Raw genomic sequence first — 17,300 nt, 5'->3', positions numbered from 1 at the left:
AATGAGACAGATCTAATCAATATCATGGGTACAAGCCATTTAGGCCTTTAAAGGTAATAACCATCATTTTGAATTGTGCTTGCAAACAGACTTGAAGCCAGTGAAGATTGTGCAACATCAGAAACATATTGGCCTTGATCAAAGCATTGGCTGCAGCATTTTGCAGAAGCTGAAGTTTCCAAACACTTCACAGAATCATAGAATAGCAGAGTTGGAAGGGGCCTACAAGGCCATCGAGTCCAAAGCCCTGCTCAATGCAGGAATCCACCCTAAAGCATCCCTGACAGATGGTTGTCCAGCTGCCTCTTGAAGGCCTCTAGTGTGGGAGAGCCCACAACCTCCCTAGGTAACTGATTCCATTGTCGTACTGCTCTAACAGTCAGGAAGTTTTTCCTGATGTCCAGCTGGAATCTGGCTTCCTTTAACTTGAGCCTGTTATTCCGTGTCCTGCACTCTGGGAGGATCGAGAAGAGATCCTGGCCCTCCTCTGTGTACTGCTCCATACAAAACCAGCTATACACCTACCACAGATCAGCTTTCCTACTAATCAAAGCACTTCTGTCCTTTCTGCACTGGTCCACAATGTGTAATCAGTGCATCACCTATCACAGATACTGATTCAGGACTTCCAATGCATTTCAGGAATAGGAACAAAAAAGAATATGATGCTGTATAGCCCAAATCTCCAGACAACCTCTCCTGATTGGTTCATGTAGATATCAAATAACATACAGAACAATATGAATCCCTGTGGGACCCCAGCCCCCATAAAGTCATGAAAATGAGCTGTAGTCCCCAAGCACCATTGACTGGAACCTGCTTTCCAAGGAGGGCTGGGACAACTGCAGTCCACTAGATCCTTCCAGCCCCGTTGGGACAAATTACTGAGTAGGATGTCATTGTTGATGAAATCAAAAGCCACTAAAGTTCCAGCAGAACCATTGTGCCTGCTGTGCAGTTCCTGGTGTACATAGGCATGCACAGAACATTTCATAAGGATGTGCACCCAGTGATTTTTTTTTAAAAAAGGCAAACATTTATTGAATGCTCAATCATAAAGGCCATTGATTTTATTCATTTATTTATTAAACACTGTAGACACTGATGCCCTACTCTGTGCTTGGCTTGCTTGACTGCAGGAGGGCTGTCGCAGGTGAGGGCAGCCAGTAGATCGTTCCTACTGTGTCTGGTTTCCTCTCTGGATCCCTACTCAACAGCCCCCTAAATTAGGCACTTATTGCTTGAGATATTAGGGTGTGCCTGGGCACACCCCTTGCACACACCTATGCTGATGTATGTTATCAATCAGGATGATCAAGACCAATTCAGTAATCCCCAACCCAGAGAGGAAATCAGACTTTAAACTTCATCCCATGTACCTGCTTCCCTCAGATTATCCCCATAGCACAAAGCTTTCACGGTTGTTGTTGTTTTTGCTACCGGATGACAGCGATCATTTGCATACCAGGAAGTGAGTTTAAGTGGGGGGGATGTAAAAAAATCATAAAAAATCAACAGATGACCCAATCCAATTCAAATTTGGCATGCTTAAAGCTCTCCCTAATATCTATTACTGTGCCGATTTTGGTGTCTTTATCTTTAAAGCTTACACAGATGTAAGCATTTCTTTAAAATCCTGTTCCTGTGCCCCAGCGGCGGCCCGGAAGATACGCTCAAAATGTAGGGGCTAAATACGGCGAATCTTTTTGCTTTATTGCACAATAAAGGCAGGATGCCTGGGAGTACTTCACAATCAAAGCAGATTATAAAGTGGAAAACTTCTGAGTCCTTTGCATACAATTTGCAGTGATTGCACAGTATAATGCTGGTGTGATAAAGCTCTTAGAAGTGTCTAGATAATCGACATCACACAGAAATACCTGGAGTTTGATCACTATCACACACATGAGCTCCTAGCCCCTAAAAGTATTTTGAAACAGGCCTACAGTTGTCCACAATAGGATTTAAAGAAGTTTTCTTCAATAAAGGTCTTACTACAAATTCCTGGTTTTTTAATCATATTATTATTATTATTATTTATTTATTTATTTATTTATTCAATTCATATCCAACCTAAATACAAAACACTCTACGGGTCTTGATAGACGAGGCCTTAGCGCGCTTTGAGACCCGGTTTCCCTGCTGTGCGTCCAGATGACGCACAGTGGAATCCGGGCCCAGGCCGCACTGAAGCCTGCCTTAATGCGCCATAAGCAAGGTCCATGGCTTTTTGCGGCTACTCGCTTACTCGCGAGTAGCCGGGAAAAGCCACGGACTGGGCACAGTGCTCAGCGCTGTGCCTATCGGCCAGGGGGATCCCGGGGGGGGGGGGGTTGGGGGGGAAGGCCGGACCGGCAGGAGAGGGAGATGGCGGAGGACGACACGGGACAGGGAGGGAGATGGCGGAGGACGACACGGGACAGGGAGGGAGATGGCGGAGGACGACACGGGGGATGGCGGAGGGCGGGACGGGGACGGGGAGGGCGGGCAGGGAAAGAGTGGACAGGAGGCATGGGAAGGGATCAGGACCGGATGGGGGGGTTAAGTAAAAAAAAACACCTTACCTTGTTCGGAGTCTTCGGTGCACACGTGGCCCCTTTAAAAAAAAATGGCCGACGCTGCAGGGCTTCCGTAGTCCCTGCGTGTCAGCCGTCTAGGAGGCTGGGCGGCGCACGCTAAAGTTAGCGCGCCGTCGCCCCGCCTCCCTGCCGGCTTATCCGGCCGGGTCTAGCAAGGCCCTAGGTGGCATACAGAGTTAAAACAATTTAAACAAGATAAAACAATCAATAAAATAATACGGCATCAAACATTGTATAACAGTCAGCAATAAAATTCTAAAAAAGGGTAGGCCTGGCAGAATAATACAGTCTTTAATGCCTGCTTGAAGACATTCAAAGAGGTGAGCAGGTGCATTTCAACCAGCGGATCATTTCATAGCTGAGGGGTGGCAAAAGAAAAGGTCCTTTGGCATGTGGCTGCCAATCTCACATTTGGTAGCCTCAGCAGATAACCCTCCGAGGACCTTCAGTGATAGGCTGGAACGTAGGGGAGGAGGCGTTCCCTAAGGTACCTAGGGCCTAGGCCATATAAGGCTTTAAATATAAGATATTAAATATAAGAACCAGCACTTTATATTTTGCCTGGAAATAAATAGGCAGTCAGTGTAGAGATTGTAAAACCAGTGTTATATGGTCTCCATGGGATTATTTATTTATTTGTTTATTTATTGTATTTTAATACTGCCCGATATCCAAGGCACTCCGGGCAGTGCACAATTAAAACCATAAAGATACAATAAGTATACAATAAATTTAAAATGTTAAAAGCAATATAAAAGTGCAATATAAAATCAAATAAATTACAGTCTTGGGAAAGCCTGTGTAAAAGGTATGTTTTTAGGAGGCATTTAAAAGCTATTACATTTTCCCCCTCCTGAACCGCATGAGGGAAGGTTTTCCAGTGGGTGGGTGCCACTACAGAGAAGGCCCCGCCACCAAGGTTCTTCGTGGCAACATTCCGTTTGTTTCGGAATGGCCGGCAGGACCTCCTCTGAAGATCTTAACTGTCGCCTGGGTGTATATAACGGAAGGTGGTCTGTTTGGTATGCTGTTCCCAAGTGGTTTAGGACTTTATAACCTTGTATATGCCTCGGTAGCTAACAGGCAGCTAGTGCATGTCTTTTAACACAGGTTTTATATGAGCAGAGCTAGGTGTCCCTGTGAGCACCCTATATGCTGCATGGTTCTCTAGCTGCAGCTTCTGAACCATACACATAGGTAGCCCCACATAGAGTGTGTAACAGTAGTCTAGTCATGAGGTTACCAGTGCATTCCTATCCAAGAACAGGCATAATCTTTGTAAACAGCCCAAAGAGCTTTGGCTATGGGGCAGTATATAAATGTAATAAATAAATAAATAAATAAATAAATAAATAAATAAATAAATAAAATAGTTGGCGTACCAACCAAAGTTGATAATGGGTGCTCTGGGCCACCAAAGTCACCTGGGCCTCCAGAGACAAAAAAAATGTATCCAGGAGCACCCCCAAACTACCCACCTGCTCCGTCAGAGGGAGTGCAACCCCATCCAGGACAGGCAAAAACACAATTCCCTGACTTGGAAACCACCAACCCACAGAGTCTCTGTCTTATCGGGATTCAGTTTCAGTTTATTGGCCCTCATCCAAGCCATAACTGCATCTAGGCACAGGTTCAGAATGTGCACGGCTCTCCCGATTCAGATGTCACAGAGAAATAGAGCTGAGTGTCATCAGCACACTGATGACACCTTGCCCCAAATCTCCTGATGACCGCTCCCAATGGATGTCCTGGAGACCAATCTGGCTGCCATGTTTTGTACCAGTTGAAGTTTCCAGACTAAGTGTGCACACAGCCCCAAATACAGCGCATTACAGAAATCAAGCCTAGAGGTTACCAGCACATGCACCACCATCACCAGATCCACATGTTCCAGGAATGGACATAGTTGGAGTATCAGCTGAAGCTGATAACATGCGCTTCTCATCATCACTTCCACCTGGGGTACAAGGAGCAGGGTCAGGTCAAGAAGCACCCCTTAAGTTTCAAAGTTGCTTCTTCAGAGGGAATGCAAACGCATCCAGAACTGGTTGACATACCTCAATACCTCAGTTAGGACCCTTCATAATGAGCACTTCTGTCTTGCCTGGATTCAGCTTCAGTTTGTTCTCCCTCATCCAACCCTTTACCGATTTCAGGCGGTCATTCAGAGGAGTCATACCTCCCACGGATGAAGATGTTACAGAAAAATAGATTTGAGTATCATCAGTATATTGATAACACCTGGCCCCAAATCCCTGATTATCTCTCCCAGCAGTTTTATGTAGATATTAAACAGCATCGGGGATAGGATGGAGCCCTGGGGGACTCCACATAACAGTTCCTTTTTCGAGGAGCAACTATCCCTGAGTGACACCATCTGGGACTGCCCTGAGAGGAAGGAGGAAAGCAGTGCACCTAACACCCAGCTCCCTCAGGTGGTCCAAAAGGATACCATGGTTGAAGGTATTGAGCCTTTTAAGAAAGTATTTCTTACCATTCAATCAACCATACCACCTCTGGATGTTTGGATCAGCTAAAAAGGGAAAGGGTCAAGAGTGCAGGTGATTGATTTATACCACCAAAGATCCTGCCCACATCTTCAGCTTTGAAAGAGCTGCTTACTTGTTGAATGGATGAACTGTTTTTGTGAACCGCCCAGAGAGCTTCAGCTATTGGGCAGTATAAAAATGTAATAAATAAATTAAATAATAAATAAATAAATAAATAAATAAATAAATAAATATCTTCCTGCCCCCAAGCAAGGTAGTGTCAGTGTCACATCTGACAGTGTATCACTTTTCTTTGGGAGTGCAGTATCTCCCCGCCCACCATGTCACATGCACCGAACAGCTTCCAGTGGAGTGATTCACATGTAGAACCTGTTTCCTTGTATGGGTCACCCTTGCTGAATCAGGGTGAGTGTGTATGAAAGTGTAGAGACGCTCACAGAAAACATGCTGCTTCCAGATTGAGGGTTCCTAATGCTAACCACCAGAAATTATTGTGCCACTATTCCACCTTTTCTTCCCTAACAGACTTCCGCAGGAAGAAAAAGAGACAGAAGAAGCAGTGAGAAAACACAGGAGGATTTCTAGTGAATGGCTGTTATCTGGAACACTCCTAAAATTCCATGAATGAAGCAGGCCGATTGCACATTAAAAGCCTCAACTGGAAATACCTCGCAGCATCCCCATATCATATGACTGCCTAGGTACAAATTACATCAAGCTACCCATATGCATTGTAGCCTAACAACCAGAGAATATTGTTAATCATGTAATAGATGAATATTCTGTCCTGCTGTCTAAATAATTCTTTCCTCTTCTCCATCATAAATCCCCTTGACTTCAGACTTCTACAAATATGCTTTAAGAGGTTAGAGCATTATAGATCTTTGAAGACTGTTAATTAGTAAACAGTAAATTACATCTCCAACAGGTTTAAAGAAAATAATTTAATCTGCATTCAGCATTAGACTGATTGATTGCAATAATTTACACATCTACCTACTTAGGAATACACTGTTACTTGGAGAGGGTACACAATAAAACTGAAAGACAGTATCAGCAGATATTATTTCCCAAGTTTTGGCATGTGGTGGGGTTTTAGGATGAATTGATACTGGAACCAAACTGCCAGCTATAGGATTTGCAATACACTGGCAGTGGTAGGAAGTGTCAGTTGATCAGATAATTACTGTAATTAAAGGGCATTTTAGTCTCTGCTAATTGAAGTTAGTTATAACTTCCATCAGCCATCACGTACACGTTAAATATTGACTGCTATGACAACAATGGTAACACTTCCAATAAAGATGTTGTCTTTAACGTGCTCATATTTTAATGTGAGTGCTCAGTATCTAATGATATCATTGCGAGTCATATTGCCATCCAAACAAATCCATAACCAGAAAGCTATATTTTCAGTTTCTCCAGCAGAATTATTTCCCCCCAGGTGTTTGTAGATTAATGTTAAACATCTTAGGTGTAAGATACTGAATGGAAAGTTTACTGAAAGAGGCAGAAAGGCAGTCAAATCCAACAAGGATAGGCTTCATTAAAACAACTAGGTACAAAACTGAAGTATAGAGTGGGAAGTTTACAGGACCTTTTAAGCTGCCTTTCTAAATCCTTGACCTGATCTGCGACAAGGAACTGAAGAAGTATCCAGCATATTTTTACGTGTTCCATTGATTGGCATCCAATCACCCAGGAAGTAGAAGTAAAGGTTCAGATTAAAGTTGCTTAACACATTGTATTGTTAGGCATGTGTTGCATGCACACCTAAAAACTTAAACAAATTTGTGTATTGTGCAAGGAGCTGGAATAGGCTATGGTTCCCAGACATGTCTAATGGAGTGCCAATTTCCTCTTCACTGCTAAGTAATGTCTTTGGATCCATTTCAATCAGGATTCCGTCCTCTGCATTCCACCGAAACAGCCCTTACTAAGATCACCAATGATCTCCTTACTGCCAAGTCTAAAGGCCATTATTCCGTTCTTATTCTCCTTGATCTAACTGCAGCCTTTGACACGGTTATCATGATCTTCTCTTAGATTCCCTTCATGACCTTGGATTTTGTGGCTCTGTCTATAACTGGTTTGCCTCCTATCTAGCGGGTCGCTCTTTGAGCGTGTTGGCTAATGGCAGCTCGTCTTCCTCCTTTCCCCTTTCAGTAGGGGTTCCGCAAGGCTCGGTGCTTGGCCCGTTGTTGTTTTCCTTATACATGTTGCCCTTGGGCAAGCTTATTCAATCTCATGGCCTCCAATATCATCTGTACGCCAATGATACACAACTATATCTGTCATCTCCGGAACTTTCTCCTGATGTTCACGATCGTATCTCGGCATGTCTTTCAGATATCTCAGCTTGGCTGCTTCATTGTCGCTTGAAACTTAACATGGCAAAGACTGAATTGCTTGTTTTTCCTCCTAAACCTTCTCCTCATCTCTCATTCTCTCTTACTGTCAATGATGTTACGCTTACTCCGGTCAAGGAAGCTCGTAGCCTTGGCTTTATATTCGACTCCTCGCTCTCCTTTATTCCTCATATTGAGGCAGTAGCTAAATCTTGTAGATTTTTCCTGTATAATATTGCCAGGATTCGATCATTTTTGTCTGTCTCTTCTGCCAAGACGCTTGTTCATGCACTGGTTATTTCACGGTTGGACTACTGCAACCTTCTTCTCTCTGGCCTTCCTTCTTCTCACATCAGTCCGTTGGTTTCTGTTCACCACTCTGCCGCAAAGATCATCTTCTTGGCTCGCCGCTCCGACTATGTTACTCCGCTTCTGAAATCTCTTCATTGGCTTCCAATTCACTTCAGAATCCAATATAAACTTCTCCTGTTAACCTTCAAAGCTTTTCACGGTCTAGCTCCTTCCTATCTCTCCTCTCTCATCTCACACTATTGCCCCGCTCGTGCTCTTCGCTCCTCTGATGCCATGTTTCTCGCCTGCCCAAGGGCCTCTACTTCCCTTGCTCGGCTTCGTCCATTTTCGTCTGCTGCCCCTTACACCTGGAACGCTCTTCCAGAACATTTGAGAACTACAAGTTCAACCGCAGCTTTTAAAGCTCAACTAAAAACTTTTCTTTTTCCTAAAGCTTTTAACACTTGATGTTGTGCAGACTTCTACTGTTACTTTCTACTGTTAGTTTTACCCTACCCTGTGCCTGCTTACCCTACCCTGTACCTGTTTGCATTCTCTTCCCCTCCTTATTGTTTTACTATGATTTTATTAGATTGTAAGCCTATGCGGCAGGGTCTTGCTATTTACTGTTTTACTCTGTACAGCACCATGTACATTGATAGTGCTATATAAATAAATAAATAATAATAATAATAATAATAATAATAATAATAATAATAATAATAATAATTCTACATTTATAAACAACCTCTGCCCCACCTCTAGCTGACCATCTTAATGGATTCTGTAGCTTCAAAGACATGCTGGGGGGAAAATATATGTTATCTGTAGAAAACAACCTCCACATGACATTTCATTTTGGGTTTATGACTCAGAAAGCCTTTTTAAACACAAATACCAGAACAGAATATGGTTGTCACAAAACAGAGACTGACTCTCGTTTAAATATCAAAGATGGTTTCAGAGCAATGTTTCTCTGTTGCACCAGTTCTTTAAGCTCCATTTGATATGGGATGGGATGGGGAGAGGAATCATTCTTAAATGAAATGGCATGGCAATCCCCATGCTTTCTATAGAATTTATTATTTATTTGGCCACTTTATTTGGTGTGTGTGTGTTTGCTCATATCTACACACACAACTGTTTTCATTCTTTCTGCTGGCAGTGAGATTTTTTAAAAATGATTTCTCTCTACGCTGTGTGTCTTGGTGACTGCCAAGCCTCATAGTTTTGATCTTCTTCTTTTAGTGCTATTACAACTTCCAGAACCTCCAGTATTACTGTGAGAATTACTTCTGCTCACTATTTAAAATATAAATATCTTATGGTTTTCATGTCATCAGAAATTAGGGCTGTGCACCGCCTCGGATCTGAACCCCAAATCCGAAGCAGATTGGGGTGGTTCGGACCCTTCCGAACCAGATCCGAGGCGGTTCAGGCAAAGGCCAAGGTGGTCCAAAGTCGAAGCCAATTGGCTATGAAGCTTCAGGCCACCTCAGCGCATCGGAGCTGGCCCCGCCCCCCACCCATCTACTTACCTGCTGCCTCCGTCGCCACCGCCATCTTTCTTTTGGTGGCTTCCGGTGCCACTGCCGGAAATGAAAGGGAGTAGGGTGCATGATTTTAAGTTATCTTGTGGCCTACTCCCTTTCATTTCTGGTGCCCCTGGAAGCTGCCAGGAGAAAGATGATGGCAGCAACGGAGGCAGCAGGTAAGCCCCCCTCCCCCTTCAACACTTACCTGCTTCTGCTGCTGTCGCCGCTAGACAAATGCCAGCAGTGGACCCAGAAAACCCAGGTAAGCCCCCCTCCCCCCTTCCCCACTTAACTGGGTCCGCTGGCAGTGCTGGCTTGCGTCGGGCGGCTTCAACGTCCTAGAGTAGAAGCCGCTGGACACAAGCCGCCAGCAGCGGCAGACGCAGGCAAGGGGGGAGGGGGCTTACCTGGTGCCTCCGCCGTCCATGGCGGCGGATGGTGGAGGCACCAGGTAAGTGGGGAGAGTTTTCTGGATGCCGGCTGTGCAGCCCGGCTGCGCAGCCAGCAACCAGAAAACTCAGAGTTGCCTTGGAGGGTCCAAATTTTGCCTCAGCTTCAGTGCTGAGGCGGATCAGGAACCCCCGAGGCAGCCCCAAGGCGGATTGGCGCTGCTTCAGGGGCTCTGGATCGGCCTCCAAGGTGGATCAGGGGGTCCGTGCACAGCCCTATCAGAAATCATATAACAAATAAAACAAGCAACAAATGTTGTAATCCTCATGATCTGAAAGTTCATTTGAGAGCTATTCACTTTACCAGCTTCCTGGGTCACTGCAGTTGTCAGATGAAGTGTTCCTGGCGGTTCCACTTGGACCTGAGCTCCGTTTAAAGTCCAGAGTAGAGCATTTAGTGTACTGGCTCCCTCTAATTGGAATTTCCTGTCTGTCGATGTCAGGCAGATGCTGATGGTGCTTTTCTTGCAGCTGCTGTTGAAGACATTTTTATTTAAACAAGGCTTCCCTGATCAGCTGGCCACAGTTTTATTGGGATAATTTGATTTTAAATGTTTCAATTCTGTGCTTTTACTTTACTTTCTTTTTGTTGCTCGCTGCTCAGGAAACCTATTGGATGGAGAGTGGTATATAAATTGTGTATATATAGCTCATGAAACAAACTTGTGACTTTTGGAGGTAGACTACAACCCCGCAGTACAGGCAAATAAATTCAAATCACAAGTGGAGTAAGTTAATGCCGCTCTGAAAAGCAACTTGCGGTCAATTTAAATTCACAACTCATTCTGTCAAGATGGATATAATTTAGTGGGAATCTGAGCATACAGGAGCCATCTGGAAACGGTGTGCATAGAAGCAAGGTGGATTATCACAGTCAATGCAATATTTCTTTATCACTGCAATAACAACAGACTTTTAAAACATTCCTCACTGGTTTTTATGGCATCTATTCTAACAACCCAAGGACAGGAATAGAATCCAAGAACTCCTAAGTTTTAGCCAAGGTTCCGTCACTGCCTTTCCTTGTATTTCAATAACAATGTGATTCCTCAGAGACTCATCAGTAAAGTCTAGATAATTAAGAAAACCTATCATAAATCTATTTCATAGATGTCTCAAGGGCAATGAGTTAGGAAACAGTGTGCAATGACTTAAAGATATACATTATGTAACTGTATTAGTAATTATTATTGATCTTATAACATAAGCATATGACAGACACTGATATAACACATTTGAAATTCCTGTCCCTTTAATCCTCCTTTCCATACAAATGTGATGACATATCTCCAGTGCGTATAAAGAACATTTTAACTAAACATGTGATAACGGGCTTCATTTCTTCTGCCTGAATTGCAGCTTGAATCAGTAACTTGCTGTACCATTAGCGTTGTTTCTAAAGGTCTCTGTGTAGCATGCTCAGTGGCCAACAGAAGTGTGTCCAATAAGTATCAGTTCTAGCTTTTTCACACTTATTGAGCAAGGGCAATCCATCCAGACTTCTGCTGGTTTGGGTGCCACATACACAAACATGAGCAGGATAGTGAGTGGGATATGCATGTGTTCTCCTAACAAATTATCTGAGGTCAGTTTTAACAGTTCTGATGACCTTTGGAAGAGGGGTGGGGTGGATTTAAGCTATGCCTGCTTTCCTTATAGGACAGGTAAGTGACAGACTGATTATATTTGGTGGGGTACGCACATGCAGGCCTTCTGCTGCATGTGAATATTTTTGAATTAGGAACTTGTTTCTTGCAGCCTGATCTTAAACATAAAAAATAAGACCTACTATCTTCCTGATTGCAGATTTACTAGCTGGAGCCGACGTGGTAGTAAATAAATCCAAGGATACTTTGGCACCTTAAAAACCACTTTTGTTTGTTTGGTCATCTCTGCTCACTTATATGCATTTGCTCATCTTTGTCCGTTGCCTTGCCTCGCCCATTCCCCCTGCATGGTAGCTTTTCCTCTCCATTTTATCCTCTTCCTCTGTTTTATCTCCCACAGACAACATTTAGACTGTGGGCTCCTTATGGGGAAGACCTTCTGGTTCTTGTTTATGTTACTCTGCAAAGCAGGGGTGCGAAATCTCAGGTTTATGGGCCAAATCGTGTCCTACAGCGTCCTTTTTCCTGGCCCCACCTATTACCCTTGGCCAGTTCTACACCAAGCAGGATATAGCATGCTGAAAGCGGTATATGGAATGTGTCAATGGGCCCCAACAGTTGTCAGTGCACTTCAGTAGTGTTATAAAGCAGTAGTGTGGCTCCTGCCTTTGACTACCAATCATGGGGTGTTATTCCAGCTTTTGCACATTTCCCCCCATTCTAAAAGGTTGAAATGCCTCTCCTAAGGCTCAGTTACCGGCAGTAAAAGCTTTAAGCGAAAATATCCTGCTATTTGAGCCCCACCCTTTTGGCCCCACCCAACACTGGAATATGGTCTGTGAGAGTTTCTCAAAAATTGAATTTGGCCCTCAAGCTGAAAGAGGTTCAAAAGCACCATATAATTGATGCTGATGCTGCGTATGCAGTAAATAATAATAACGAACAATGATATGACTACTCTCTTGATCTCTTCTCTGTGAATCAGGCTGCATATTTGCATTAATTCAATATCTCATAAACATTTTGTTCATGTTCTGTTCACAAGTCCTGATACAGGTAGAGTGAAACAAAAGTACGCTCGGTGGTTATGACTAGAAACTTGGTCAGGCAGCCAGTAAAGGACAGAATATGCAACTCAGAGGAAACAAAGAGATTGTTAAAAAGGCTTCTGTGTTTTAAAATTTCAAAACCAAACTAATGTAGGATCACAATGAATATGGCTGGCGTTACTGCATTCATCTGTGCTCTCTAAAATATTTCCCAGAAGATTCAGCTTTGGGTCTAAAGTGGAAGCCAAGAAGCATCATGGCTATATATTTTTGGCATCCCTAAAGTGTCACTTTCAAATGTGCCTGTCTGCCATCTTACCTTTTGGCAATACAACAATTAGATACTTTTTTTTGAAGGACAAACACACTGAGGACAAAATTGGGTGAGTGGGTGTATCAGCAGAATAACTGGTTGGTCTTCCCTGAACTCACCTAGGTGCCCCCTTAATTACATATGCAAAATAACTAAGTTCAGGACAAAAGGCATACTATCTATGAGCTCCATCAGACAAGCGTTTTATTGCACACTCGTTACTAGGCACTCATGGATTTTTTCGGGTCTTTCTCACAATGTTGTCTGCCTCCCGCCCACCCTTCTAGCCTTCTTTGAGCAACAAAAAAATCTCTCCAGTAAGTCTGACTTATTTTTAAAGACAGAAGTTGCTGCTATCTCTTGCTGTGTGCAGGAGAAGCAGTGGGATCAAAACAGCCCACTGACTGGACCACGTGCAAGTTGTTTACTTCCTCTTTCAAGAGGGACAAACACATGGGTGGAGAAGTAAGGGTAAGCAAACATGATTTCCTCCTGTGATGATGCAGTCTGAAATCTCTGTTTTGTTGCATACATATACGGATAGAAATTTGGGACTGTCCGTTTCTCAAGTCATACGGTCTACAATGTAGGCCAAGCAAAAGCCCTTGGCCAGGAGTAATTTATGCCTCTGGCTTGCAGCATGTCATCAGCCTTCCTCTTCCTGTACTATAACAGGCTGACCTTGGGTAAATCTGTGCTTCTGTCTGAAAGTTGGCAGCCCACGTTGGAGAGTTCCGTCTGACAGTCTGAGGCTGGAGAGCTTTTCAGAAAATTTAAGGTATTCTGAAAGCTAGATCACTGATTATGACATACACCTATCCTACTATATTGTTGAGAAAACCTGCAAAACCTGTTTGACCAGAGGTGAAAGTGTAGCAACAGCAAAAAGTCCATACAACTATGGGAAGCGATGCCTCTCTCACAATGCTTTCGGAATTCATTGCTTGTGGTTGAATCTCCCATTTCTCCCCCTATGGCCCCTGCCCCTCTTTTCTCCTTTTCTTTTTTTAAAATGTATTTGTTCTCCCTTTGCATATGTAATGTATTTGTGCAACCTTCAGGGCCGGTGCTACCACAGAGGCCACTCAGGCGGCCGCCTAGAGCGCCAAGCTAAGAGGGGCGCTGGGCACAGCACAGCACTCACACGTATTGGCTGTGAGCTGGCCTGGCCTGAGGATTCAGCTGGGCTTGGGCGGGCGAGATGGCGCCCTGCGCCAGCCCAGCCGAAGCGAAGCCAGGGACCCTGGGGTGGAGGTGGGGCGGCTGCACGTTAGGACTTCCGGAACGCGCCCGGAAGAGAAAGAGAGAGAGAATGTATGGGTGAATGGGGTGCAGGGAGTCTTTGAGTGAATGCATGTGTTCATGCTTGTGTTTGGTGTGAGTGATGCTGAGTGTGTGTGCGTGCGCATGTGTGAGTTGGGGGGGATGATTTGGAGGTGATATTCCTATTCAATAATGCATTTTAGACCCATAGACGTTCCTTTCCAATTTGTTTGCTATAATTGGCATGATGCATTTCTTGCACTTTAAAATAAATTTAGCAGTTTCAAGTTTTGTGCTTCTTATTTTTTTCCAGGAAACATATGTTCTTAAAAATCAAAGTTGGCAGTGTGTGTGTGTGTGTGTGTGTGTGTGTGTGTGTGTGTGTGAAAGTAGCTCACCTTGCCTAGGGCGCAAAATAGTCTGGCACCAGCCCTGGCAACCTTTGCCTATTTGTGAAGCTCTTCCTAAAGGCGGCTTTTAACGTTCATGACATTATTTTTGGTTTCAACATTCGTGAAAGTCGGCGGCGGCGGAGTCGCCTCACACCACACACCACCCCGCCCCCCTCCGAACCACCCACCCCCGCCGTTTGCTTCTGCGGTGTAACCCCGCCCCCGTCGGGAGACTTTCGAGAGAACTACACTTCCCGTGCTCCTTCAGAGGGCGGTGCGTTTTGATGAGGTCACCGTTTCCCCGCCCACTTTTGTCTCTCCGTGTGTCTGTGTGGCGGAGCCGCGGCTGCCCCAGAGGGCCAGAGAGGCTTGTGCTAGAGGTGGCTTGATCGGATTATTGTCCTCCGTCCGCCTTGATCCCAGCCACAAAGAGGGCGACGTCCCCCCGCCTGCCTCCCTCCCTCCCTCCCTCGGCTTATGCCTTCGGGTGTTTCTGCTGGAGGTGATTGATTTGCCGCCCTCTCTGCTGCCGGGGCGGGGAGGGGGCTGCCGCCACCACCTCTGTGGCGTTTCTGCCGTGTGTTATTGGGGCTTCCAGCCAGTCGGGAGGAAAACGCCACGAATCCGTATTGGGTAAGTATCCCGGCTCTCCGTCTGCACGGGGCAACAATTTATCGCCTTGGCCGAGGGCGAAACGGAGGGGAGAAAAAATTAAAACGAAAAGGAAGAACTCCACCCACTCGCCCACCCCCACTCCGCCCCTTCCCCAATTTTCTGACTGATATCCCCCCCCCCCCCCCACACACACACTCTTCTTCCCATCCCCATCCTGGTTTGTTCTTAGCCTCTTGGCGTGTTTCTGTTTAGGGTTGTGTGCGGGTTCTTTGTCCTCCTTCTCAAAGGGGAAATTGCATAGGCAGCCCCACATCCTCTCCTCATAAAATGACACTTAAAATAAAACAAAGCTGGAGGTCTTTTGTCAAGGAGCTTTCTGCGAGGAAATTCCTCCCAGTTTGGTGGTGGTGGTGATTGAGGAAGATTCCTTAAAACTCTGGATGTCTTTCTTAATTTGTTCCGGATACTAAAGCAGCCCCGGACTGAAGCATAAAAATGGCAAAACAAAGAACTGTTATTATTTCGTGCTAATGTATATTAGAGCTTTTATTCTTCAGCCTTCTTATTATGGCCCACTGCCTCTTAAAGGGTTTTTGACAATTAAAAGGAAGTGTGTCCTTCATTTATTTATTTGTCCTGGCAGCTGTAAAGTTCTGCTTTATCATTCTTGTTCCTGTGGTTCTGTTCGTAATATTCTCTATATTCTCTCATCAGAGCTCTGTGTAGTCTGAAATTTATGTTCTCCCAGCCTCCACCCCTGTTTCCTCAAATGGCTAAACTAGAGCAGGGGAATATTGCTTAATTTCTGATTTCTCTGTCTTCTGTCACTGAAAAAGAGGAGAGCAATGAACTGAAATCTTGAGGAGGGGTTGTCCTTTGTGTCTAAATCATGGCATCTTTCAGTCTCACAAAGTGATGCTTTTTCTTTTTAACAAAGCATTTTTAAAACTGTGCCTTCTTATTTGTAGTTCTGTGTTACGCTATTTTGCTTGGAAAACCTGCAGTTATTATTTCTGTTAAACATAGTATCATGGGTATATGTGTGTAATGCTGTACTTCCCAGTGTTTTGTGTTCAATATTATCTTTTAAGGGCTCTATGTTTTTGTTTTGGCTGCAAAGCAACTGACTTTTTCAGTGCAATCTTTGTTAGTTCCTCTTCTCAGCTTCCTCTCAACTAAACTCCAGACTTCTCCTCAGCTTCCTATAAACTCCAGATCTCTCTGCTCTGTACAGCTAGCTTTGTCTCCACTATGAATTTGTAAAGGGCAAGAAGGTTGAGTTTCCTGTTTCACATCTCATAAAGAAGATATAATGAATGACTTAACAGGATTATTGGACATTTAGGTTAGATGCATTCTCTGCTGCTTTTAGTTGTCCTTTCTATGTCTCTGTATGCTATGTTGTGGGTTGAACTGTTATTTTCTTGTGTTGAGAACAATATCTCATGCTTGTAGTAGGTGGATATTTGTGATCTCACCATTTTCAGGAAGTAATGCCTAATAACTATCCAGTTGTTAGAGTTATTCTAATGTTTGGGTGCCCAACTCAATATTAAAAGAGCATATTTCTAGAAAACTGAAAACGTGCTCTGTGAAATTGGCAGTACTCTCTAACCTGGCACCCTCCAAATGTTTTGGACTTCATTTTCCTTCAGTCCCAGCCAACATGTCTCAATTATCAGGAATACTGAGAGTTGCTGTCCAAAACATCTGGAGGATACCACGTTGGGGAATGCTGTTTTAAGGTAATGGCTAATGTGTAAGCAACCTACTGTCCTCCAGTTGGGAGATGTAGTCAAAACATATGGAGGACAACAGGTTGCCAGCCCCGGGTTTAGTTATTAGATGCAGCTGGTTGCGGTGTCAGCATGCCACTTTCAAGATTCCAGATCAAATGAAGTTGGGCTCCCCCCCCCCCCCAAAATCCTGATTTCCTGGACAGAACTGTGAACAGTAGGGAAATGTCATGACAGTCTTTGGGTACAAAAGCAGAACTGCATAGGCGGTAAAAGCAAGTAGTATATTACAAACAATGCTTTGGTTTTCTTTTCATTAGCTTGATGATATAGGTTTCGATTCCTGAAGCTGTTGGAAGCTCATTAAGCTTCGTTTTGACAAATCTGAGAAATAATGTATGGGTCTGTCTTAGACTTTATCTATGCCACCAAATAATGTTGGTGAAATTTATTGCATAAATATAGGAGTCCTTGTTGGTATATTAAAAGTTGTAGTGATGGTCATAGTTAGCTTTACTGATGTTATGCTATTGGGGTAGTTGGTTCCTTTTTTTAATGGATACTATGCTAACTAGAGTCTAGAACTGGTGGCTCTCCCTCTTTTTCGGAAGTC

General features: G+C 44.1%; 1 protein-coding gene across 1 annotated transcript in view; it reads left to right on the top strand.

Annotated features, from left to right (window-relative positions):
- The first annotated feature begins 14,876 nt into the window (after window positions 1-14,876).
- The window catches only part of PELI1 (pellino E3 ubiquitin protein ligase 1), a 66,915-nt gene continuing 64,491 nt past the window's right edge, over window positions 14,877-17,300 (top strand). The window contains exon 1 of the mRNA XM_063115982.1: window positions 14,877-14,969. The gene's annotated coding sequence lies outside the window, so the exon portion shown is untranslated. The remainder of the gene's footprint in view (window positions 14,970-17,300) is intronic.

This window comes from Elgaria multicarinata, chromosome 2, assembly GCF_023053635.1.
Source record: "Elgaria multicarinata webbii isolate HBS135686 ecotype San Diego chromosome 2, rElgMul1.1.pri, whole genome shotgun sequence".
NCBI classification, from domain to species: domain Eukaryota; kingdom Metazoa; phylum Chordata; class Lepidosauria; order Squamata; family Anguidae; genus Elgaria; species Elgaria multicarinata.
The sequence above is the reverse complement of the archived record's forward strand: the minus strand, read 5'-3'. Positions and strand labels throughout refer to the sequence as shown.